The following is a 27,200-nucleotide window of genomic DNA, read 5'->3' on the forward strand; positions in this document are numbered from 1 at the left end:
TGCATATTCCAACAAAATTGACTTAAGCATCCAATTATGATGCTCATTGAGATTGATAGAATTTTAATATATATCTCAATATAATAGAATGAGACTAAAGTTTAAAGTCTCATAAGCTATGTCATATTTTATAGTGTGCATAAGAGTATATGACGATAACGAGAATAATATTGTATACACATTTCTCTTGATCTCACATATATATAAACAAGAGTGAGATTTCTCATTTGAGCTCATAATATATAATGTTGTGTACACACTCCCACTGATCCCACATATATATATAAACAAGAGTAAGTGAGATTCTCATTAGTGATCACTGATATAAAGATATTATAATAATGTAATATTCAACAGTGGGATACTTAATTGATAGTGCAAAATTATTAACATAAGTGGTTATATAATTTTAACTAACAGAGTTTCATGAACTCAACCACATATTTTGCACATAAGCATAGCAGAATTATTAACACAAGTGGTAACTCAAGGATAATATAAAACCCCTCAAATACATATTTTATCAATGACAGATATCATCAAGAATTGGGTTTCGTAGTTAACCACATATTCTGCATTTAGAATTAAGGAGAATGTAAATTTTCATTTAAGAAATTTATAACACAAAATCTCCTTTTTCACAATTAAAATTCCAAAGAATTTTATAAATATAGTAACCTTTATATGACATAGTATGATGATTATATAAAAGGTTTATCATCATATGAGTGAGATAAGTCTCTATTATTATAAAATAGGATATGAGACTCTATTCACAATTTTAATAACTCACTCAAAACTCAAATGCTACAATTATTCTTCAACACATTTGAAAAAATATCAGGTTACACGCAGCGGAAATACACAAGACTTATATTTTATTATTACTGAGGATATAAGAGAAAATAGTCATAAGCTTCCATAAGTATTAAAGAATAGCAATATCATAATTAATATCCTCAATATAAGTCTCTACAATAACTTCATATCTAAAGTTATGAAACAAATAAATATATTTGTTTATGAGATATAGTTAGTTGACATGTAGAATTTTTCTCACTTGTTGAAGAATGATATTTTCTCCATTTGGTGGAGAATGATAGTTAAACTATCTTACCCACAAAAGGATGATTATGTTAAGTAATGTCATACCGATAGGGTATGTTCATCACATTACACAATACATAGCAATGATTCTTCCACTTGATAGAGAACTAATCATGATAGTTGAATTAAAAGTTTGAAAATATTTTAAATAAAACATTCAACTATTTCTCTATCACAAAATGATATGTTAAGTAACGTCACACCGATAGGGTATGTCCGTCACTCACATAACAAAGGGATAATAGCAATCCAATATATATATATATATATATATATATATATATATATATATATATATATATATATAATCACATTTAGGTAGAAATTTAATTCAAAATATAATAATATTGGATTGCAAAATTTATACAATTTTCTACATGTCTTTTAATATATTAACTTACTTATTGTAATCTCAATTGAGGACCTTAAGGATAATAATAAGTAAGAACTATATCATCACAATGTACAATTCTTATGTCTCAAAATTTAAACATTGATAGAGTATTCTAATTATAATTGACATAAGTATAAACATTTTAGGTACATTGAATAATAACAATTATATTAATAACAACACACCGATAGGGTATGACTGTTACCAATATAATGTTAATCTATTTAACAAAATTCGCATAATTGTACCCACGATAGGTGAGACTACAATTATACAAATAAATAATTTTTATGCTTAAGAGAATATGATACAATTAATATCATGCATAAACAATTGTACCTAATTTACTCAACTTCGGTCATATTCAAATGATAGAAAAATGTGCTTAATAATATTTTAAATTAGCACATCATAAATATGACTTTATAATTTCTTTTATATGAAGTAGTATAATAACAAAAGTTATTATTTGGAATACAAGTGTTTAAATAGTTTTCTAATTTATCCAGAATAGAACTCTTAGAATAAAATTTTCAATACTCCCACTATAAATTACAAAGAACATAAATACAAAATGGAGTATTATCGTAAGAAAATAGTATATAACAACAGAGTTCTGTTTAGAATATTCTGGAAAAAGGATTTCACTTCTATATAGGATATCATAATTGCACAACAAAAGAGAAGAAGAACTAAATTTCTTCATATGTGCAATAATAAGCAATAAGTCACAAGAGGATAAAATAATTAAATAACAACTTACCTCACAAAGTGTGACATTCATCCTTATACTTAGAGTCAATGACCTTTGATGACTTAAAGAGAATATCTTATAATATAGTCATCTCAAAATATTCATCAATAGAGAATAAGCAATTATAAATAAATATATGTGAGACTCTAATTATAACTCAATATGATTTATATAAGAATTCAGATGTAAGGATGATACATATTTTAAAAAATTGCCTCAATTCTTAATAAGTTGTTTTGATAATAGTTAACGGATAAACAACAAAGAGGCGTACAAATTTTAATTCATAATTAGAATTTTAGCATAAAAAATGCAACAATGCATTATTCACTATATATAAAAATACATAGTTTAACATAATTGTGATCCAAATATTTAATTGCGACAAGACACATTATTAGATAGTTAATGGTGTTTGTCACAAAATTTAGAGTAATAAATTACGGGTCTAGATTAGAGAGTATAGTAGAAAGCATAATGTATATTAAAGAGAAAAATGCCAATTTTAGATTCAATTAATATAAATGACATATATATACAACTCACTATACTCATTTGAAAACAAAATATTATTAGGACCCTTCAAAACAATTTGTGACAAGAATCAAAGACAAGTGTCTTAGTTTAAATATGTCGCTAAAAGAATGATCAATTAGTAAACTTTGGATCTTTATGCTAAGACAATATGAATTAAAGAATATAATTTATTAGAATATTTATAATGCCAATAATATTTAAAATCGTAAAATTTAGATTAATTATATTTGGCATTAAAACTAATAAATTGAGCCTTCTACAAATTCACAATAGTAACATTTCAATTGATTAAATAGTTAGTGTTACTAATATAGGAGAGAGTTTTCAAAATAGTTTAGGCTCAAATATTGAGAATATATGATTTAAAGAGAAATTATTCTCAACGATCCTTTTAAGATTTGACAAAATTTTGAAACCCACAAATCAAGAATATATATAGTATAATAGTCAAGTTATTCTTGACAAGACAAATAATTTTGAGGGTATCAACAAATCTCAAAATATATATTAATATAGAATATTTGATGCAAGAATATAAGTCCGAGCCTAAGAATTTTCACAATCATAACACTTTAAAACTAATTCACATAAGTGTTATTACCATAAAATAATATTTTCTCATAGGATATTATAGACTCAAATCTAATGAATATATGACTTAAAAGAGTATATGATACTCATATCAATTTGCATCAAATATTTAGAGATTTCAAAAGTAATTTAAATCTCAAATTAAGGGTATAAAATAAATCAAATCTTCCGAATATTTTGGGTACAAAAGAAATTATAATTTTACCCCAAAATATTTGGCATAGGCAGCAGTTTTTTTTTTAATTAGATCAGGTAATGGAACAAAAAACCGGGTTGTGTTGACCCGGAATAATCCTGGTTCGATCTCTTTGTTTCTCGATGTGAAGCTACGTATTAACTTTAGAAATCAAGAAATCATTGGAGATCTCAAGGTTAGGGTTCGTCGCTTTTCTTTGCGGATTCAAGGAGAAAACGAGATCGAAATTCTATGACTTTCATATAAAACCCACGACTTGAATAACACCTTGATTCAAGAATTATACTTATCGGGTAATGATATGTATCTTACTAGTAGAATTACAAGGAACGTAATTCAACAAAATCCAAAACAAAAGATTTGCTTGAATCTATATTAATGTACACATTCACGCAGATAAAACAACATATTTAGAGAATGAACAATTGGAATTTACACAAAGTTCATATATTCACACAATTCCATCAACCATAAAAGTTTCGATCGCAATCAAATAATTAAGGGTTTGTGTGAACAATGAATTAACAGCCGTCATGATTGGACGTGAGTTCATGTATAAATTCATACGAGATAGCCAAACAAGCATTTGATAATCAGAATTAGAATAGCCATAACCGTATCTATTAGGCTCTGATACCAATTGATGAAAGTTTTAGGGTTTAGCCAGATCACTAGATACAAATTATAGCATATCATCAATGACAAAAGAAGGAACAAGAAATTGTGTACCTTTGAATTAGGTTGATGAAGGATAAATGTAGACAACGCCGACGACTATGAGAGGGATAACTACCCTCATTCCGTCTAGCTCTAGGTTTTCACCATGACATTCAGAATAATTAACCGTCTGATGGGATGACGTTTAAATAGCTAAACGGCTGAGGGCAGGGACCTCTCATTGGGCTTAGCTAAATGGTCTAACCCATCACGGTCCATTTAGAAACAATAACTCAATCACACATATTCATCAACTAATTAGTGCTTAACACAATAGACCATAATTTATATTATAAGATTAACTTATAATAATTGATGATTGTCAATCCATAATTGATTAATTAATTAATTAATCCAACAATTTCCTGATTGGGAACGTGAGAAAATCAAAGAAGATTATTATGATCATCTTAACCAAACTCAAAATTTTATTAGATTTGTTGATTGGTTTATAACCTATTTTTTGGATCAAACTGAAAATGAAGTTTTAACTTTAAAATCTAGACCTTGGTATATTGCTGGGGAAAAAGAGCCTATTCATAATCCTTTTCCTCCTGAGAAAAATATCGTTCTAGGACAGGATGCTGAAGCTGTTGCTTATTCGCACACTGTTGTTGGTCAAAGAGTGGGTAATACCCAAGTCTCTCTTCAAGAGTTAAACTCTATAATAAAAGCTCAAAATTTCTCTAATGCTTATTTGACTCGTATAGGAGATCAACTTATATCTTTAGATAAAGATATTGCATTTTTAAAATTTTTGGTTGAAAAACATATTGATAACCAAAAGATTATAATAGAAAATTTTGAGAAAAAAGAATCTCAACCTCGTAAGAAAGGATTTTACGATCAAATTAGTGAGACTCCTATTATTCAACCTCCAGCTAAAATTGAAGGTTTCAAAATTGACGACAATTCTAATGAATTTTTGGATAGTCTGCAAGAAAAACTTAAGAAAATAAATCTTAATGTTCTTTCTAAAGATAATGATTCTGATTTTGATTCTAAAGAATCTAATGATAATTTTGATGATATTGATAATATTGATCAACTCACCACTATGTTTGCTGACCATAGTCTTAATGAAAAGGCTGATATTAATACCGTTTATACCAAGAGGGCGATTGATAAAATTTATTATGATAGACCTTCCCCTCAAGATTTACTTTTTGAAGAAACTGAAGATTTCGTTCAAAATTCGTATTCTGGTAGATCCATCTATGAATGGAACATTGATGGTCTAAATGATAGACAAATCGTTACCGTAACGCAAAAAATGCTTATGTATGCCACTATTTGCAAACAACAGGGTAACCCTGATAGAAATATTGCTATTTTTATAACTGTTGGTTTTGTTGGCCAACTTAGAGGATGGTGGGACTTTTATCTCACTGAAGTTCAAAAGGAAGAAATTCTTTCTCATAAAAAAATTGTCAAAAATGAATCAACTGGTGCTGAAACTAGCACTAATGAAGAAGACGCAGTTTATACTTTATGTCTTGCCATTATAAATTAATTTTGTTGGAACTAGAATGCCTGTTGGAGAACGTATTTGTACTCTTTTACAAAATTTGAGGTGTCCTTCGTTGACACATTTTAGATGGTATAAAGATACCTTTTTATCCAGACTTTTTATGATTGAAAATCCTAATAATAGTCATTGGAAAGCAAAATTTGTTGATGGTTTACCTCATCTTTTTGCCGAAAGAATTAGGCAAACTTTGAGAAATAAAAATGATGGTATTAATATTAATTACCCAGATCTGACTTATGGTCAAATAACGAATACTTGTATTCAAGAAGGTTTAGCTTTATGTAATGACATAAAACTAAAAAATCAATTGAAAAAGCAAAAATTAACTGAAAAACACCAATTAGGTGAATTTTGTGAGCAATTTGCTTTTGATTTAGGAAAACCTTCTAATGACAAGCAGAAGAAGAAGACGATTAGTACTTCTAATGATACTACTCACATTAAGAGAAGAAAGCATCATAAATCTTCTAATAAAAAGAAGAATAGAGAAAATTTCTCTAAAAGAAAATCTAGGGAAAATTTTCCTAGTTCAAAAAATAAAAGGAAAGCTGATAAGTTTTCAAAAGATATCAATTGCCATAAATGTGGTAAAACTGGTCATTATGCCAATCAATGCTGGACTAAGAAGCAGCTTAATGATATAGAAGATGATAATCTTCGAGCTCAACTTGAAAAAGTCCTATTCAAGTATTTTGATAATGAATCAGAAGATAATAATGAAAATATTGATTTAATTGGTGATTCTTCGTCTAATGACGATTCAAACTCTGATTCTGACAATAAAGATTGTCAATGTAGTGATGAGATAGACTATTGGAAGCAAATAGTCGAAATGAATGGTCTTAATGTTCTTACTGCAGAACATGACGAAACCTTAAAGGCTATTGATAGTATTTCAGATATTAATCTGAAGAGAAAAATGTTAGAATTTCTTATTAAAGATGGTTCTAATAAGGATAAAGGTCCTCAAATTATTGAGGCACCTTACAGAATAAGTGAAGTCTTATCTAGATTTCGTGAAACTAATGTTAAAGAAACTCCTGTTTCCACTAACGATCTTAGAAGAGAAATAAATCTCTTAAAGAGTGAGATAGCTCAAATAAAAAGAGATAATAATATATTATCTCAAAGAGCTTATAAATTAGAAACCCTTAAGACAGAAGATATTAGTCAGGATAATCTGAAAATTGATGATAATAAACCTTCTACTTCTGATGAAAAGGTTTCTCCTGAAAATACTTTTCTTGCTACTCTTCAAAGAGTTACTTCACAAAAATGGTTTGTCAAAATAACTTTAGTTATTAATAAAGAATATATTCTTAAAAATGAGATAGCTTTGGTTGATAGTGGTGCTGACTTAAACTGCATCCAGGAAGGTATTATTCCTACAAAATATTTTTCGAAAACTACTCAATCTCTTACCCAAGCTGGAGGAGATAAACTTCAAGTTAATTATAAACTTTCGAATGCTTATATTTGTAATCAAAATATTTGTTTACCAACAAATTTTATTTTGGTTAAAAATTTAACTCATAGAGTTATATTAGGAACTCCCTTTTTGCATAATATTATGCCTATTATTAATATTGATCAGAAAGGTATTACTACCAATATTAATGACCAAGAAGTTATTTTTGAATTTATTACTGATCCTCATACTAGGATGATTAATGAAGTTAAGGATATTCTTAACAAAAAAGAGAAACAAATATGTTTTCTTAAAGATGAAATAAATCTTCTAAATATTGATGAACAGCTCCAAAAGGCTGAGGTGCAAAGACAAATTAAGTCTTTAGAACTTCAATTTAAAAATGAAGTTTGTAATGATCTTCCCAATGCTTTTTGGGATAGAAAGAAACATATTGTTTCTCTTCCCTATGTTGATGACTTTAATGAAAGTCAAATTCCTACTAAAGCCAGACCTGCACAGATGAATGATGATTATCAAGATTTGTGTAGGAAAGAGATTCAATCTCTTCTTGACAAGGGATTAATTAGAAAATCTAAATCCCCTTGGAGTTGTACTGCTTTCTACGTTAATAACGCGGCCGAAAAGGAACGTGGTGTTCCTAGACTTGTTATTAATTATAAGCCTCTTAATAAGGTTTTAAAATGGATTAGGTATCCTATTCCAAACAAAAAGGATTTGTTAGATAGATTAGCCAATGCGACTATCTTTTCTAAATTTGATATGAAATCTGGTTATTGGCAGATCCAAATCAAAGAATCTGATAGATATAAAACGGCTTTTACTGTTCCGTTTGGACAGTTTGAATGGCTGGTGATGGCTTTTGGTTTGAAAAATGCGCCATCAGAATTTCAAAAAATTATGAATGATATTTTTAAGAAATACTCAGATTTTATTATTGTTTACATTGATGATGTTTTAGTATTCTCTAAAACTATAGATCAACATGTTAAACATTTAAAAATCTTTAAAGAGGTTGTTAAAAGAAGCGGGCTTGTTGTTTCTGCGCCCAAAATAAAATTATTTCAAACTAAAATTAGATTTCTGGGTCATACCATTGATAAAGGAACTATTATTCCTATTGATAGAAGCATTGAATTTGCTTCTAAGTTTCCTGATATTGTTTTAGATAAAACTCAATTACAAAGATTTTTAGGTAGTCTTAATTATGTTTCAGACTATTATGAATATTTGTCCAAAGACACAGCTATTCTTTACAATAGGTTAAAATCTAAACCTAAACCCTGGACAGATGAGCATACTCAAGCTGTTCAAATGATTAAGAGTAAAGTCAAGTGTTTACCCTGTCTTTCTCTTGCTAATCCTAATTTTTTTAAAATTGTTGAAATTGATGCTTCCAATTTGGGTTATGGGGGAATTCTTAAACAAGTTATCCCTAATGTTAATAAAGAAGTTTTGGTTAGATTTACTTCAGGAAAATGGAATCCTACTCAATCTAAGTATTCTACGGTTAAGAAAGAAATGCTTTCTATAATAAAATGTATCTCTAAATTTCAGAGTGATCTTCTTAATCAAAAATTCTTGCTTAGAATTGATTGTAGTTCTGCAAAACCCATTATAGAGAAAGATGTTAAGAATCTTGTAGCAAAACAAATTTTTGCTAATTGGCAAGCTCAATTATCTGCCTTTGAATTTGATATTCAATATATTAAAGGAGAAAATAATTCTCTTGCTGATTTCTTAACTCGTGAATTCTTGCAGGGCTATGACAACCCCTTATAGGGGGAGAGGAGGCCGCAGCCAATATGGTCGTGGTTACCAAGGGAGCAATAATATGTTGCCCCATGTTCAACCTACAAGCAATGTTCCTATAATTGGGGACTGGTCAATTGTTCAATACAACAAAGGAATACCTAATTTTTCAAATGTGAAAAAAGAGAAAGAAAAAGCATCTTCTTCTTCTTCTGCTAAAGGTAAGATAATATCTTACAAACAAGCAACTCAGGAAGAATCTTCTCAAGAGTATTTTGAAAATTCCATTGTGGAAACCATCATGTATATTGATGATGAAGATCTTTCACTAAATAACAGTGATGGTTGGTCTATTAAAGATAGATACTTAGATACCAGAGGATATCCTGGTATGGCTGGAAAGTTGAGACCACACCTTGAGATGCTTTTGATCGGATCAGGATCAGTTATTATTACTCATAATCATCATAATGGTAATACTAAAGACTTTATAAGTTTTTCTAAGTGCCATATTAACAAAATTTTGTTACCTAAAGATTGGGGTATTAGCCCAAACCATGAAAAAGCTATTATAGATAGCCAAAATAACTCTATCAATTTTAATTATTGGGATTATGTTAATGCTTTTACTCAAGCATTCTATTATCAAAATCCAAAAAACAAGCATTCTTGGTTCTTTTCAGTTAATCCCAAAATTATTGAAAAATCTATTCCTAATTGGTTTTTCTCGTGGTGGCAAAAATTTGGCCCATCTTTAGAAATTCTACCTTCTGAAATACAAAATTTGTATACTTCCTGGTGTAATACTAGCCCTTTAATTGAAAAGGTTGCATCCAGTAAACTCATCACAGGACAATGTCCTTGTCATTTCTTTTGTAAATTTCAAATTCCTTGGATTTGGAGATGGAATATAACCATATCTAAGGATAGGTTTAATGTTCCTATTTTACAAAGAAATTTCTTTTATAAATTTTGGACTAATATGAGTCCAGATGATATAAAAATCATATCTGAAAAAATTGTTGCTGCTATTTCTTTAGAGAAAGCCAAGAGTGTCAAAACTTCAAACACTCAAAACTTTTCTATGAATGATGTTAAGACTTATTTTCAGAGGAAATATCCTCAAGAGACTAATGATCAGATTAAGGTCAGAGTTCTTGATTTTATGAAAGATCAGTTTTTCTGTTCCTTTCCAGAAGATAGTATGTCTGTATCTTCAAAAGATTCTAAAGAACAAGATGAAACCGAAGAGGTTCTTGCTGGTGAATCCCAACCAGACCCAACGATGGAAGACATTTGGGACTCAATGATTGAAATCATAGCCAAGAAAGGAACGCAAAATCCGTAAAAGATTATTTTTCAAAATAATTCAGAGGAATCTTCTGGCGGACAAATGGTCCTCTTCAGCTTTTGCTTTAGTCGCAATCAACTTTAGCTTTAGCTTTTTCTTTTTTCTTTCTTTTGACAATTTTGTTAAAAGTTGTCTGTCGCGTTGTAATAATTGTTAAAGTGACGATGGGGCCCAATGAGCACCCGGCTTCTGCAATTATGTTTTTGTCGTTTGTAACCGGCCACCGTTTGTTTAGGTCGCCTTTTACCGGTTCAAATAGTGAACCTTTTTCCTTTATAAGGAACGTTTTTTCGTTGTTGGAGGCACGCTTTCGCTCCCACCTATAATCTATTTTCCAGTTTATAAAAAAAAACATTGTGAAATTCCTTTTGAATCTTTATATATCTGCACTAATCGAGCAACAAGAACAACTTTTGGTATCATCGCCTTTACCGTTTTGTGTATCCAGGTACTACTCTTCCACCACTCTAATTGAATGACAATTAGAGGCTAAACTTTTGTTATGACTTAGTTAATTTCTTAGTAATATTTAGTATACAAGAAATTGTCATGATCATATTAACTTTTATTTTAAACATAAAAGAATTTTGGGACGGATCTGGTGATTCTTGTTTCAGACAAAATCTCATTTTCCCTGGGAGGGAGTTTTAGAGATAATATATGTCTGTTTTAACTTGAATTTTTGTCAGATTACTGCGTTCGATGTCTCGTTGAGAGCTTGGCTCTTCTATCCCTGCGGGTTGATAGGTTTAGAGACTTTTATAAAGTTTTTAATGTTTTAACTACCTGAAGATATGATCATGAGAAAGTCTTTTATACTTTAATGTACTTTGTTATTTAACTATGTCATAACACTGTTTGCCACATTTTCCTATGGAAGAACCAGATCAAAATGATCTTACAACCAATCAAGAATTGGCCGAATTCCCAAATAATTTAGAAAAATTAAATAAGTGGGTAATTCCATCTGTTCCCACAAACAAAATTTATAATTTTGGGATGTTCGAATTCAAATCTAGAATGGCTGTTAAGACCATAGAACAAAATGTTAGAATCTCAAAAGATTCACAAAATATATTCTTGTTATGCAAAAAGGATTTAGAATCCTTTAAAGATTATAAATACATGCATGTTGGGTTAATACAAATTGCTATTAAACCTTTAACTCTGCTTGGATTAAATACCAGTCTTATGGCTTATGTCAGAGATGGTAGATGCAATAATTTTAAACAATCCTTAGCCGCTGTTATTGAAACTAGCTTATGCCATGGTCCTGTTTATTTTGACATAGCACCTAATTTAAGCTTATCGCTTTCTGATGCAAATTTGTTTAAAGCTTTGCAAATGAATATTCATACTAATGGTTATGATTTTCAAGCTGGTAGTCAAATCATGACTGTTTGTTACAGAATCTATTTTAAGGTTCTAAATACCCTTAATCCTAAGGCTAAACAAATAAGTTTTCCAGGAACCAATGCGTTGGTTCAAACTAATTTATTGACTTCCAAAATCGCAACTAATAGGTTGATAAAATGGGAAGAATTAAATTTTCCAGAAAATTGGAACTTGCCTCAGGTTGTTGAACCTGAAACCATTTTAAATAATCAAGTTGAACAAATTGTTCAAACCACTGATGGGGATGTAGAAATAAGATTTACTCCTCAAAGAATTTGTACTATACCTAGAAGTATATCTTCGAGATATTCCTCTAATAGATTTTATTTTGCGCCTAGTAATATGTCTAGGGCATCTTTTTCAGAAGCTTCATCATCTAAAATAAAAGATGATTCTGAAACTGTTGATCACAGATAATAAGATTCCTTATGGAGTTTATCAGACTAATAACAGTCAAAATGAGCGTAAGACATCTCCTACGGAATCAGATTTTTAAATTTTTGTTTTATGGATCTTACACCAAATAGTAATTGGAGAAAATTCATCAATGATGAATTTATGCTTGATAAATATTCTGATTTTAGAAAATGGTTTTTCAAGAAATTTCCTGATTGGGAACGTGAGAAAATCAAAGAAGATTATTATGATCATCTTAACCAAACTCAAAATTTTATTAGATTTGTTGATTGGTTTATAACCTATTTTTTTGGATCAAACTGAAAATGAAGTTTTAACTTTAAAATCTAGACCTTGGTATATTGCTGGGGAAAAAGAGCCTATTCATAATCCTTTTCCTCCTGAGAAAAATATCATTCTAGGACAGGATGTTGAAGCTGTTGTTTATTCGCACACTGTTGTTGGTCAAAGAGTGGGTAATACCCAAGTCTCTCTTCAAGAGTTAAACTCTATAATAAAAGCTCAAAATTTCTCTAATGCTTATTTGACTCGTATAGGAGATCAACTTATATCTTTACATAAAGTTATTGCGTTTTTAAAATTTTTGGTTGAAAAACATATTGATAACCAAAAGATTATAATAGAAAATTTTGAGAAAAAAGAATATCAACCTCGTAAGAAAGGATTTTACGATCAAATTAGTGAGACTCCTATTATTCAACCTCCAGCTAAAATTGAAGGTTTCAAAATTGACGACAATTCTAATGAATTTTTGGATAGTCTGCAAGAAAAACTTAAGAAAATAAATCTTAATGTTCTTTCTAAAGATAATGATTCTGATTTTGATTCTAAAGAATCTAATGATAATTTTGATGATATTGATAATATTGATCAACTCACCACTATGTTTGCTGACCATAGTCTTAATGAAAAGGCTGATATTAATACCGTTTATACCAAGAGGGCGATTGATAAAATTTATTATGATAGACCTTCCCCTCAAGATTTACTTTTTGAAGAAACTGAAGATTTCGTTCAAAATTCGTATTCTTGTAGATCCATCTATGAATGGAACATTGATGGTCTAAATGATAGACAAATCGTTACCGTAACGCAAAAAATGCTTATGTATGCCACTATTTGCAAACAACAGGGTAACCCTGATAGAAATATTGCTATTTTTATAACTGTTGGTTTTGTTGGCCAACTTAGAGGATGGTGGGACTTTTATCTCACTGAAGTTCAAAAGGAAGAAATTCTTTCTCATAAAAAAATTGTCAAAAATGAATCAACTGGTGCTGAAACTAGCACTAATGAAGAAGACGCAGTTTATACTTTATGTCTTGCCATTATAAATTAATTTTGTTGGAACTAGAATGCCTGTTGGAGAACGTATTTGTACTCTTTTACAAAATTTGAGGTGTCCTTCGTTGACACATTTTAGATTGTATAAAGATACCTTTTTATCCAGACTTTTTATGATTGAAAATCCTAATAATAGTCATTGGAAAGCAAAATTTGTTGATGGTTTACCTCATCTTTTTGCCGAAAGAATTAGGCAAACTTTGAGAAATAAAAATGATGGTATTAATATTAATTACCCAGATCTGACTTATGGTCAAATAACGAATACTTGTATTCAAGAAGGTTTAGCTTTATGTAATGACATAAAACTAAAAAATCAATTGAAAAAGCAAAAATTAACTGAAAAACACCAATTAGGTGAATTTTGTGAGCAATTTGCTTTTGATTTAGGAAAACCTTCTAATGACAAGCAGAAGAAGAAGACGATTAGTTCTTCTAATGATACTACTCACATTAAGAGAAGAAAGCATCATAAATCTTCTAATAAAAAGAAGAATAGAGAAAATTTCTCTAAAAGAAAATCTAGGGAAAATTTTCCTAGTTCAAAAAATAAAAGGAAAGCTGATAAGTTTTCAAAAGATATCAATTGCCATAAATGTGGTAAAACTGGTCATTATGCCAATCAATGCTGGACTAAGAAGCAACTTAATGATATAGAAGATGATAATCTTCGAGCTCAACTTGAAAAAGTCCTATTCAAGTATTCTGATAATGAATCAGAAGATAATAATGAAAATATTGATTTAATTGGTGATTCTTCGTCTAATGACGATTCAAACTCTGATTCTGACAATAAAGATTGTCAATGTAGTGATGAGATAGACTATTGGAAGCAAATAGTCGAAATGAATGGTCTTAATGTTCTTACTGCAGAACATGACGAAGCCTTAAAGGCTATTGATAGTATTTCAGATATTAATCTGAAGAGAAAAATGTTAGAATTTCTTATTAAAGATGGTTCTAATAAGGATAAAGGTCCTCAAATTATTGAGGCACCTTACAGAATAAGTGAAGTCTTATCTAGATTTCGTGAAACTAATGTTAAAGAAACTCCTGTTTCCACTAACGATCTTAGAAGAGAAATAAATCTCTTAAAGAGTGAGATAGCTCAAATAAAAAGAGATAATAATATATTATCTCAAAGAGCTTATAAATTAGAAACCCTTAAGACAGAAGATATTAGTCAGGATAATCTGAAAATTGATGATAATAAACCTTCTACTTCTGATGAAAAGGTTTCTCCTGAAAATACTTTTCTTGCTACTCTTCAAAGAGTTACTTCACAAAAATGGTTTGTCAAAATAACTTTAGTTATTAATAAAGAATATATTCTTAAAAATGAGATAGCTTTGGTTGATAGTGGTGCTGACTTAAACTGCATCCAGGAAGGTATTATTCCTACAAAATATTTTTCGAAAACTACTCAATCTCTTACCCAAGCTGGAGGAGATAAACTTCAAGTTAATTATAAACTTTCGAATGCTTATATTTGTAATCAAAATATTTGTTTACCAACAAATTTTATTTTGGTTAAAAATTTAACTCATAGAGTTATATTAGGAACTCCCTTTTTGCATAATATTATGCCTATTATTAATATTGATCAGAAAGGTATTACTACCAATATTAATGACCAAGAAGTTATTTTTGAATTTATTACTGATCCTCATACTAGGATGATTAATGAAGTTAAGGATATTCTTAACAAAAAAGAGAAACAAATATGTTTTCTTAAAGATGAAATAAATCTTCTAAATATTGATGAACAGCTCCAAAAGGCTGAGGTGCAAAGACAAATTAAGTCTTTAGAACTTCAATTTAAAAATGAAGTTTGTAATGATCTTCCCAATGCTTTTTGGGATAGAAAGAAACATATTGTTTCTCTTCCCTATGTTGATGACTTTAATGAAAGTCAAATTCCTACTAAAGCCAGACCTGCACAGATGAATGATGATTATCAAGATTTGTGTAGGAAAGAGATTCAATCTCTTCTTGACAAGGGATTAATTAGAAAATCTAAATCCCCTTGGAGTTGTACTGCTTTCTACGTTAATAACGCGGCCGAAAAGGAACGTGGTGTTCCTAGACTTGTTATTAATTATAAGCCTCTTAATAAGGTTTTAAAATGGATTAGGTATCCTATTCCAAACAAAAAGGATTTGTTAGATAGATTAGCCAATGCGACTATCTTTTCTAAATTTGATATGAAATCTGGTTATTGGCAGATCCAAATCAAAGAATCTGATAGATATAAAACAGCTTTTACTGTTCCGTTTGGACAGTTTGAATGGCTGGTGATGGCTTTTGGTTTGAAAAATGCGCCATCAGAATTTCAAAAAATTATGAATGATATTTTTAAGAAATACTCAGATTTTATTATTGTTTACATTGATGATGTTTTAGTATTCTCTAAAACTATAGATCAACATGTTAAACATTTAAAAATCTTTAAAGAGGTTGTTAAAAGAAGCGGGCTTGTTGTTTCTGCGCCCAAAATAAAATTATTTCAAACTAAAATTAGATTTCTGGGTCATACCATTGATAAAGGAACTATTATTCCTATTGATAGAAGCATTGAATTTGCTTCTAAGTTTCCTGATATTATTTTAGATAAAACTCAATTACAAAGATTTTTAGGTAGTCTTAATTATGTTTCAGACTATTATGAATATTTGTCCAAAGACACATCTATTCTTTACAATAGGTTAAAATCTAAACCTAAACCCTGGACAGATGAGCATACTCAAGCTGTTCAAAAGATTAAGAGTAAAGTCAAGTGTTTACCCTGTCTTTCTCTTGCTAATCCTAATTTTTTTAAAATTGTTGAAACTGATGCTTCCAATTTGGGTTATGGGGGAATTCTTAAACAAGTTATCCCTAATGTTAATAAAGAAGTTTTGGTTAGATTTACTTCAGGAAAATGGAATCCTACTCAATCTAAGTATTCTACGGTTAAGAAAGAAATGCTTTCTATAATAAAATGTATCTCTAAATTTCAGAGTGATCTTCTTAATCAAAAATTCTTGCTTAGAATTGATTGTAGTTCTGCAAAACCCATTATAGAGAAAGATGTTAAGAATCTTGTAGCAAAACAAATTTTTGCTAATTGGCAAGCTCAATTATCTGCCTTTGAATTTGATATTCAATATATTAAAGGAGAAAATAATTCTCTTGCTGATTTCTTAACTCGTGAATTCTTGCAGGGCTATGACAACCCCTTATAGGGGGAGAGGAGGCCGCAGCCAATATGGTCGTGGTTACCAAGGGAGCAATAATATGTTGCCCCATGTTCAACCTACAAGCAATGTTCCTATAATTGGGGACTGGTCAGTTGTTCAATACAACAAAGGAAGACCTAATTTTTCAAATGTGAAAAAAGAGAAAGAAGAAGCATCTTCTTCTTCTTCTGCTAAAGGTAAGATAATATCTTACAAACAAGCAACTCAGGAAGAATCTTCTCAAGAGTATTTTGATAATCCCATTGTGGAAACCATCATGTATATATATATATATATATATATATATATATATATATATATATATATAGGTAGCGGTGTAAGTGTCATATGTTTTTAACATTAGCGGTGTTGACATATCCATGTTAGTGGCGAGTCAAGTGTCAGTGTCGGTGAACAATAATGAAGTCCGTGGGAAACTAGTTTCCTCATCTTTTCTGTGCAAAAGATCAAAACTATTGTAACTCCAAGTTCACACTCGCACCGTGTATCAGAGAAGAAAAATAATTTGGAATATGCTTCCAAATCTCACCAAATCAGTTTCTCGATAATGAGAGTTGTGAAACAAATTCTTTAAACTTAAGGAAATAATCAGGTTTAATCTTTCCTTATATCTCGTGTTTAATTTGTGAGGAATTTATAGCAATGTGTTAAAAACAAAGGTCCTGCTAACCAGTGGCCCCGAGACACTGGTTAAGCATACCATAAAAGAGAATTATTACCATAAAAGGAAACTGTTTTTGACTTTATTATAAATTAATTACACAATTTTAATGTATTAACTACTACTAGACTTTCTACCCGTGCTACCGCACGGGTCATATACAATGCAAATGTAGTAAGGAGAAGCAAAAATTCATTGTATAGTTCGAACTTAATATTCAAATGTTATTTAAAATCAATAGTAATTGAAGTTTTTCGAGTTTACACATTTTGGAAAATATATTTAAACACTACATTTGAAGTATCAATGCAAACACCATCTTCATGAAGTAGGTGAAGAAAAGTATCCCACGGTGAAGAAATTAAATTCATGAAGTCCACCCTATTTCCTTTCAAACTCAGCAAATTTAAAGTATCCCACAGTGAGACTTTTTATCATAAATTGGCAAGATACATAATGACATGCATAATACAATAGAACATGAGATGTTGCATTTTTAATCTATATTCTTGATAACTGTCGTTTTTACATAAAATATGGATTAGGACATGAAAAGAATATATGGATTTTAACATCTGCAGAATATATGGATTGGAACATCTGCAGCAGAACACTACTCTAGCTGCCTTACACCAAAGCGGGCTTCGAAATTATCTTCCGAGACCAGAAAAATGTGAGTTGAATCGGCAATAGAACAACACCGGAAGCAGAAAAAATGGCCCAAAAACTCTACAACTGCAAGTCAGCAAAACATGACATAGCATTAGTAGCAGACCTCTCAAATGGAAAAAGTGCAGATATACTACAGGAAAATTCTCCAATTCCTAAAAAAGAGTAGGACTCTCTTAATGTGCACTTTTGAGTATTCATAACAAAGAGAATAAAAATATCCAAAGTACTAAAAAGAAATTAGTAACTTTGCAATATTGTACAATTTTAAGTGATCATCTTTCAAATGTTTTAGATGGACTTTTTCTTTTCAAAATTGGTTTCTGAGCGAATTTGAAGTGACAGATTTTGAATTTCAACACGTTCACGCTGAAGCTCCAATTTGTAGCTTCGTTCCTACCGTGCGGTGAGAGCATTCCCACCGCGGTTCCAAACACTCTTTGAATTGTTTTAAACAGAACATAACCATGTTTCAGCCAGTATGTTTTCAAACATCAGAAAACAACGTTTTGAGCTTTGAAATTGTGGTTTGAGTGCAACAAACATTATTCCAAAAAAGCTATTAATATGATGATACTACTGAAACACATATATTTGTGCACTTCATGGGTACATTCCAACCTTAACGTAATAAGTTTCAATTCTTTATAGTGGTTTGAATTAAAAAGGAATTAGACAACGAATTATTCAATATTGGATTCTGTCTAACACTCTAAAAATTTCATTATTCGTGTGATAAATGTAAAAACAACTTACCCTCCAGAGAGCAAGCACCATTTAGGATCGTCTGTATGGTTGTGCGAGGCTGATGAATCAGTAGGTGTCTTGTTCCTGTGATTTTACACAATTTATAAGTACGATATCAGGACAGGAACGGCTAGAGAAAATTTGACATTGAAAGTAAACAGTTTTACAGTATAACTAATAACTTTGTATAAATCAAGTACCTTTTCTTTTTTGTTAATGGAGTCAATCATGAGTGCTTTTGCATCTCCTTAGAAGCCTGCAATTAGTAAATTTGACTCATTTTAGTATTTTTGACAGCAATTGCAACTTGGAAGATCAGTCCAAAACTGAAGTTCCACAATAAGTATCACAGTCAAGCTATGCATTCCTCAATAAACACAATCATACCAAAAAGGAAAACCTGCAAAAGTGAAGAAAAAATGGGGAGAAAAAAAATCAGAAACAGAATTTGATGAGACCGATACATCCAATCCAACCAATGAATGTTATGAAGAATACCTATCTACATCATCAACAATCATGACAATCACCTTCCGGTGAATTTTGTAAAATCCCTCACCAAATGCTTTTATTGGTTGAATAATCACCCTCCGCCACTATATTCGAACCATTGCTCTCGATCTCCTTAGCCTCAGCTTCGTCAGAAAGAGATGCTATCGCAGGATAAGAGTTATTAAAGAATAATAAAAGAGAAAGTGGCAATTTCGTTTTCTTCTTGTGTGCACTATCCGATTTCTCAATATCTGTTCTTTCTTTTACTGTTTACTTTTCGGATTTTTCTTAATTAGTCTGAACCGAGTTTTGTCTTGACTGTAACATGTTGATGCATTTATCTGTATTGGTGTGGGGAAAACATTCTCAATGATTTCCTTATTTCTATTACTCACAGACATCATTGAAGTAAGGTTCTGTTTTAGCTTCCACGATATTGAGAAATCATTGTTCTATTTGTCTAGAGTGTTCATTATTCATTACTTTCATATTTACTATTTAATAAATCAAATTAAAGTAGCTATCTGAATTTTGGATGAATTGTTGGACTAAGTATAAATGATGAAATATAACCATGTTTCTTTCAGGCTTCCTAGCTGCTATTTAGTGCACTGAAGCGTAAAAATATATAATTATATAATGAAACATAAATAAATATACCAACCTTATAAACATGTAGCGTTTTTTTAATGAGAATAAACATAGAAAAGAGGAAAAATAAAAGGACTACGAAGGTCCTTATGAATTAGTGCAAAGCAAATCTTGAAGTCAGATTGCAAAACACCAAGTAAAACTAAAATCTGGAATGATAGATTATATTTCAAATTAAGATAGCATCAACTGTTACAAATGTGCAAAACAGTATAGATGCTATATACTTAGCTGTTCTAGTTTTGTTTATGCATGCAGATTAAACAAATTCCAAATCCCCTAGTTTCGTTCAGCTATTTTATAGTATATAGCATATTTTAAATGTGTTTTTATCTGCTGGAACTTATATTTTGCATGCTTTTTACTGATCTGTTAAATGTTTCATGTACTTGACTCGTAGGAAACAAAAGGAGACAACACAATGAAGAAAAGCAGGAAAAGGAAGAAGTCGCGAAGAGGACAAAAATCAACAGAAAGAGACAGATAGTTCACATTTAAATTTGGAGCACAATTAGTCACTTATTTTTTATACTAAAATTGAGTTTCTTGTTAAAATAGGTGTGTGTGCTTCTATTCTAATCTAAATAGAAAAGCATAGAAACCAAGTGTGTTCATTGTAATCATAAATTCAAAGCATGCATACTCTGCTATATACTTATGTATAACAAACAAAAGAATGAAGGCCACACAAAGTTCATGGATATACCTTCAAAATATACTTTTTATTGAATTCTTATTTAAACTTCAAGCATTGGAGCATATAAGTTGTGCAGACTCTGTTCAGATTATCTCTGCAAAAAAAAATGTGCTTAGATTATTACGACTTTGAACCAAACATACATTCAGTTGTAAAAAAGAACAAACACTATCATATTACCTATATAGCAAAAAAATATTGAAGATATGAAAGAAATGATATCAAGTGTATCATTGTAAACTACCTTTTTCATGAGCATGAAGTTTGGGAAAAGCCAGCTATTACCAACCTCAGTCAAATAGATGTGGTGTAAATTGCGACCAGAAAGGCATGTCAAAAAACAACCTCATGATATTACCTATAATGTCAACATGGTTCCGTTATTCTCGGTATTTATTTGCCTATTTTCATTTTATTTGTCTCCTCTACTTTGCTTTCCCATGATTTCTTCTTCCTATTCAAACCAAAGCAAAAAATCAGAAATCAAAATCATACATATTTAGAAAGAGCCAGACTTGTTCTTCACAGAATTCGAATAATATTTTATCCAAAAATGAAAAATACAAAAATTGAAGGAGTTTAACGTTAATTCAAATGAAACAAAAACAAACTAAACCCATGATTTCAATTTCGAAACTTATAAAAAAAAAAGATAGCATACGATTGCAAATAAAACATATTAAACATAACCTTCTCATAAAATGTTTATGTGGTTGAACAAACAAATTTTCTCCTTCTATTGATGATATTAGCAGATGAGTGGTGCATAGAAACTCAATTCACCTGATGCCAAAAGGAGAGGATGTTGGTTTAACCATAAACAATGGTGAAATATGAGATCAAAACATCCCTTCGCAAATCAATTCAAGTTAATCTCCTGCAAAAACAACTTACCCAAATGAGTACCAATCTGATCACCATGTTTTCATAATTCACCATGATTTCTTCTTCCTATTCAAACCAAAGCAAAAAATCAGAAATCAAAATCATACATATTTAGAAAGAGCAAGACTTGTTCTTCACAGAATTCGAATAATATTTTATCCAAAAATGAAAAATACAAAAATTGAAGGAGTTTAACGTTAATTCAAATGAAACAAAAACAAACCAAACCCATGATTTCAATTTCGAAACTTATAAAAAAAAAGATAGCATACGATTGCAAATAAAACATATTAAACATAACCTTCTCCTAGAATGTTTATGTGGTTGAACAAACAAATTTTCTCCTTCTGTTGATGATATTAGCAGATGAGTGGTGCATAGAAACTCAATTCACCTGATGCCAAAAGGAGAGGACGTTGGTTTAACCATAAACAATGGTGAAATATGAGATCAAAACATACCTTCGCAAATCAATTCAAGTTAATCTCCTGCAAAAACAACTTACCCAAATGAGTACCAATCTGATTTTGTCCATAAAAATATTCCCAAATCATTGAAAATAGCATAAAAGGAAATATGAAATGTGAATCAAAAATGAAAAATCAAAACAAAATCCTTAAACAGCGACAAAAGTTTGTTTACCATATTAACAAATCAAAGATGATAGCTTGAAACAAAAGAAAACATACAAAAAAAACTGAAAAACAAAACACATCAAAATCCCTAATATACTATAAATACCTTGATTGGTTGAAGATTCCATCCTTGAATGCAAAACAGAACCCAATCATAGTCAAAATCCTCCATGTGCGCTCAATCCCAACTCACATATCACAACACACAGATCACAAAAGGAAAGCAAGAAGCTTAGTAGAATTGTGATAATATGATGATGATGAGAACGAATTTGAAGAAAAAGCCGTATATAATTGATGAGTCTTAGATAGTATAATTTATTGCCTTATTTAGTTTAGTTTTATTTTAGATTTGATTTTATTTTATTGCATTTTATTTTATATTAGAATATTTTACTTTAAATTGTCTTTTATTTTATTTTAGGAACGAATATATGGTGGAAGGTGTCTTGAAGCAAAAGAAAGAGGACTGGAACAAATACAGTGCAAAAATACGAAGATATGGAACAAAAATATGTTCCCACCAAGTCAGAAGCTTGGCACGGCCAGTGCCAACATGTGGCACGGCCGTGCCACCTCCCAGAGCCACTTTTGCTGCTTTTCTTCAAGCCCAAGTTACTCCGTTGCAGCTTTACTGTTTTGCCCTTATAGTAGCTTAGTTTCTAAGTCAATTGTAAAGCTATAAATAGAGTAGCACTCCACCATAAACATTCACCTTTTACTTTGTTTATTTCAAGTATTATTTTAATAAAAGTCTTTTATTTCTTTTACTTTCTTCGCAATTTACTTTATCGTTATTTTCTCTCTTCTTCCCCCATGTCTACGATGAACATGAGTGAGTAGACTTCTTTGTCTTGGGATCGTTGGATAAGTCTAATGACGTAATCCGGATCAAGCCAAGTCTTAAACCTTAATTAATTGTTACCCTAATTCCTAATCTAAATTCACCGTTTTAACATGAATTAATTATTATCAAACTGTGGAAGCGAACGCGGAGGGTTTGATAATGGTTAATTCATCATCACAGATATCAATTCATAAAGCGAACGCGGAGCTTTGATATCCGATCAAGTGAATTTAGACAAGGTTTGCGAAACATGAGAATAGTCTAGCAAACCTTGGGACACATAAAGTTTCGATCTTCAAGGGTCCCAAAGGCAATCACCCATGAGAATAGGTGTGGTTGTTGGAGGGATACACTCACTGACTTCGAGAGGAGCTGTGATATGCTAAAGAGAAACTTGTCCTTAGTAATTAGGATTAACGTTTAATTATAAGTTTAGGGCTTGCTTGTGAAAAGATTCGTTATTATGATGAACCAATGATCCCGAGGCTTTTTAATATTATTGTTATTTACTTTCAAAAACTGCACTCTCCAACTTCTTAACTCTTTCTCCTCTAATCAATATCTAAAGGCTAATTAGATTGACCAACTCCCTAGCGGAACGATACTCTTACTTACTACTATTACTTCGATAGGCCGTGCGCTTGCGGTTTGGTCTTATCAAGTTTTTGGCGCCGCTGCCGGGGAGTTAACTAATCTAATTAACTTTTTGATAGTGATTAGACTATAAAAAAAAAAAAAAAAAAAAAAATCTTTTTCGTTATTTTATTTTATTTTATTTTATTGTTTCTATATTTCTTTCTATAAAAAAAAAAAAAAAAATCTTTATTTGATTCTATTTTATTTTATTTTATTTACTTCATATAAAAATAAAAAAAAAAAAATCTTTCTCTTTATTTTATTTTATTTTATATATAAAAAAAAAAAAAAAAAATCTTTTTCTATTTCTTCTTTTGCCTTTAACTTCTTGGGAAGATAATAACGATATGGCTAAGGAATGCACTCTCATAGAGTATGCAATCCCATCTTCAAATGAGTCATACGATGCTATTGTGTACCCAACGGTTGATGACAATTTTGAAATAGAACCTGAACTTATTGAGTTAGTTCAGCAAAATCAATTTTTCGGATCAACCACTGAGGATCCGAATTTTCATATTTCAACTTTTTTAAGACTCAGTGGAACCGTGAATGCAAACCAAGAGGTCGTAAGGCTGCACTACTTTCCTTTTTCCTTAGGGGGAAGAGCTAGTGCTTGGTTTAATTCATTAAAACTTGGTTCTATCACTTCATGGCAACAAATGAGGCAAACTTTTCTTGCCCAATTCTTTCCTCATTCTAAAATTGTTCACTTAAGAAAACAAATCATACAATTCACTCAAAAAGATGGAGAATCTCTTTACGATGCGTGGGAGCGTTTCAAAGAAATGCTTAGACTTTGTCCCCATCATGGTCTAGAGAATTGGCTTATTATTCACACTTTTTATAATGGCCTTTTGTATCCCACAAAAATTTATGTTGATGCAGCTGCAGGTGGAGCTCTGATGAACAAAACATACACAGAAGCATATGCTTTGATCGAGGACATGGCACAAAACCACTATCAGTGGACCTACGGAAAGGACACCACTAATGTTGCTCCTTCACCCTCTCAGAAAGAGGTAGGTATGTATGAAAATTCTTCCCTTGATCATCTAGCTGCTAAAGTTGACGCACTCACACAAAAATTTGATAAAATAAATACTAGTGCTGTCACACCTCCCCCTGTATCACCTCTTTGTGAAGTTTGTGGTGTATTTGGCCATATTGGCATTGATTGCCAACTAGGTAGTGTTGTTAGAAGTCCTGAGCAAGTAAACTATGCTCAATATAATCAAGGGTTTAAAAATAACCAAATTTTTTTTCAAATCCCTCAAAATCTTTTTGGACAAGAAACAACACCACTCAGTTATGCAAACAACCAAATAGTCCCTCAAAAATCCAGCTTGGAACTTTTTTTAGAAAATTTTCTTATAAATCAATCTGAGCAGCTCCAAGAGTTTAAAAACCAAACTGAATTTTTGAAGGACTCTCTTGCCAAACATACATTGAACGTAGACTCCATAGTTACTCACAGTAAGATGATAGAGACTCAGACTTCCCAAGTACCCCAACAGCTGGCTACTCCCTCTCAAACCTCCGAAGTCCTTCTAAGCCAAACCGAAACCAACCCCAAAGACCATATACATGCTATTATTTTTAGGGATGGTAACCAATTAGAGGACCCCGTTGTGAAAATTAAGAACAATGAACGAGAGATAGGAAGTGATAAGCCTCAAAGTGAGAAAACTATAGGAGAGAATGACAAGCCATTTGTTTCACCATCTCATGAGCCTAAAATTCCTTTAACACAAGAGTTTGCTAAATCCAAGTTAGATGAGCAGTTTAAAAAAAAAAAAAAAAATTTTGTGCCTAAGGTCCAGAGGCTAGGCACGGCCCGTGCCTAAGGTGGCACGGCCGTGCCCAAGAAAAAAAAAAAAAAAAACTTTTTTTTAAAAAAAAAAAAAAAAAAAAAATTTTTTTTTTTTTTTTTTTCCTCATTCAAAATAACCTCTTTCATCCTTTATCCATAACTCTCTAAACTAAATTCATATACCATTAAACCATAACCCAAAAACCAAAACTTCTTCACCAATCTCCATCATTCAACTCTTAAACTTCACTTAAACAACAACCCCATCACTAAACCAACTCTTCCCAACCAAAACCTTGCCTAACCCTAACCTTCACCCAAAATCCACACCAAGTCAAGTTAAGGTCAATGGCATCAATGAAGAAAGGCATGGAGATTGAAGACTCCGAAAGTGGTGCAAGAAGCAATCAACAACCTGCAATCATAGGATCAAATTAAAGGATCCCGAGCAAAGGAATAGGTATAAATCTCTAATCTCTAGAACTATCTCTAATTGCAGGTACCTTGATGTTAATGCTATGGATAGACTAGGAATAGAGGATAATGTGATTAGTTTGTTGAATAACACAACCCTATGCTTAGGTACCTTGAAAGGTTTATGGCTTGCACCGTATAGAGTAGGAAAGAGGTAGGGAATGATGAGAGCTGTTTATGTTGTGGGCTATGCTTTATAACCATCATATTAACATTTGCTATTATTTGCTTGATTATCTTGTTTCAATTAAAAAGAAACCGGATGATAAGGGTGATATAATGGTAGGTGGAATCATCACTTTTCTTGCTAGGAAGTTAGTTTGGGGTGAGTGTGAATCAAGGGATCAAGAGGATAGAGGGAACTTTTGTCTAGACTTATATACTTTCACTACTTTGTCCTTCCTTAGAACCCACGACCCTACTCATAATTACCAACATGAATAGAGAATTATTAGAGCTTATTGTTTGATTATTCTACCTAATCCGGACTTAACTATTCTGGAGGTGGTGGAAAATTTGTTTTATGTTGGTACTAACCCACAGGTACATAATGATGGAGATGATGGTGGTAATGATGAGGAGGTAGGTGCAAACTTGCATCATGAACAAGAAGTCGGTGGAAGCTATAATGATGAACGGCGGGCATGGATGCAAACCAAAGTTCAAAGAATAAAGCACCGAGCAACAAAGACAAGGTGTTGAAAGAACCAATGTCCAAAGGAGCAATCGAATAAATGAAGAAAACAATCAAATGCTCTGAAACATGATTGAACACCTTCACCTCCAAAGTCCACTATGGACCTCAATAAAATTGTGAGCTTTCCTCTTCCTCTACTCTTCTCTATTCTAATTCTTCTTCTTCTTCTTCTTCATCATCTTCTTCTTCTTCTTCTTCTCATTTCTTTTTCTTTTTGAATCATTGAGGACAATGCTTCTCCTAAGTGTGGGGGGGGCCTAATAAAGTGTCTAGAGTCGTAGTGTTCCCAAACTCCCTTGAACTTTATTCTTTTGTTTTGTTTTTTATAGCAAGAGGCATGACTAAGTAGCTTGTTTTTAATGTAAATATGGCATGAAAATTTTTGTTTTGTCTCTTCTTTAGGTCGCCTCTTGTACATGAAAATAGTTTCTTGTGTTTCTTATGTTCTTGCTATACCCATGTCTTGTTTTAATGTGAAAATTCTCCAATGAGAAAAGCACCCGGTTGCAATCCTTGAGCAAATGTATGAATAGGTATTTTAA

The 27,200-nt window shown here is 31.1% G+C and overlaps 1 long non-coding RNA gene, 1 other non-coding gene and 1 pseudogene across 10 annotated transcripts; 1 reads left to right on the forward strand and 2 right to left on the reverse strand.

The window, feature by feature from the left end:
- The first annotated feature begins 4,112 nt into the window (after positions 1-4,112).
- LOC146908898 (uncharacterized) lies at positions 4,113-7,917 on the forward strand (annotated as a pseudogene).
- A 9,903-nt stretch (positions 7,918-17,820) lies between these two features.
- Positions 17,821-22,480, reverse strand: LOC146908899 (uncharacterized). Of its 9 annotated transcripts, none has more exons than XR_015019604.1 (12): positions 22,298-22,480; positions 22,018-22,044; positions 21,858-21,950; positions 21,566-21,622; positions 21,362-21,454; positions 21,030-21,125; positions 20,916-20,949; positions 20,681-20,765; positions 19,330-19,466; positions 19,032-19,231; positions 18,841-18,915; positions 17,821-18,150 (listed from the first exon to the last, which is right to left on the reverse strand). It is a non-coding gene; the product is annotated as an uncharacterized LOC146908899 (long non-coding RNA). The 9 variants fall into 9 exon arrangements; XR_015019600.1 differs by having other exon boundaries at positions 19,330-19,484; XR_015019601.1 differs by having other exon boundaries at positions 19,330-19,484; positions 20,916-20,960.
- Positions 22,481-24,383: 1,903 nt separating this feature from the next.
- LOC146908900 (small nucleolar RNA R71) lies at positions 24,384-24,491 on the reverse strand. The gene has a single exon (XR_015020874.1). It is a non-coding gene; the product is annotated as a small nucleolar RNA R71 (small nucleolar RNA).
- Positions 24,492-27,200: the final 2,709 nt, after the last annotated feature.

The sequence above is a fragment of the Medicago sativa genome, chromosome 7, assembly GCF_051527215.1.
Source record: "Medicago sativa cultivar Bolivia chromosome 7, Bolivia_mono, whole genome shotgun sequence".
Classification (NCBI taxonomy): Eukaryota; Viridiplantae; Streptophyta; class Magnoliopsida; order Fabales; family Fabaceae; genus Medicago; species Medicago sativa.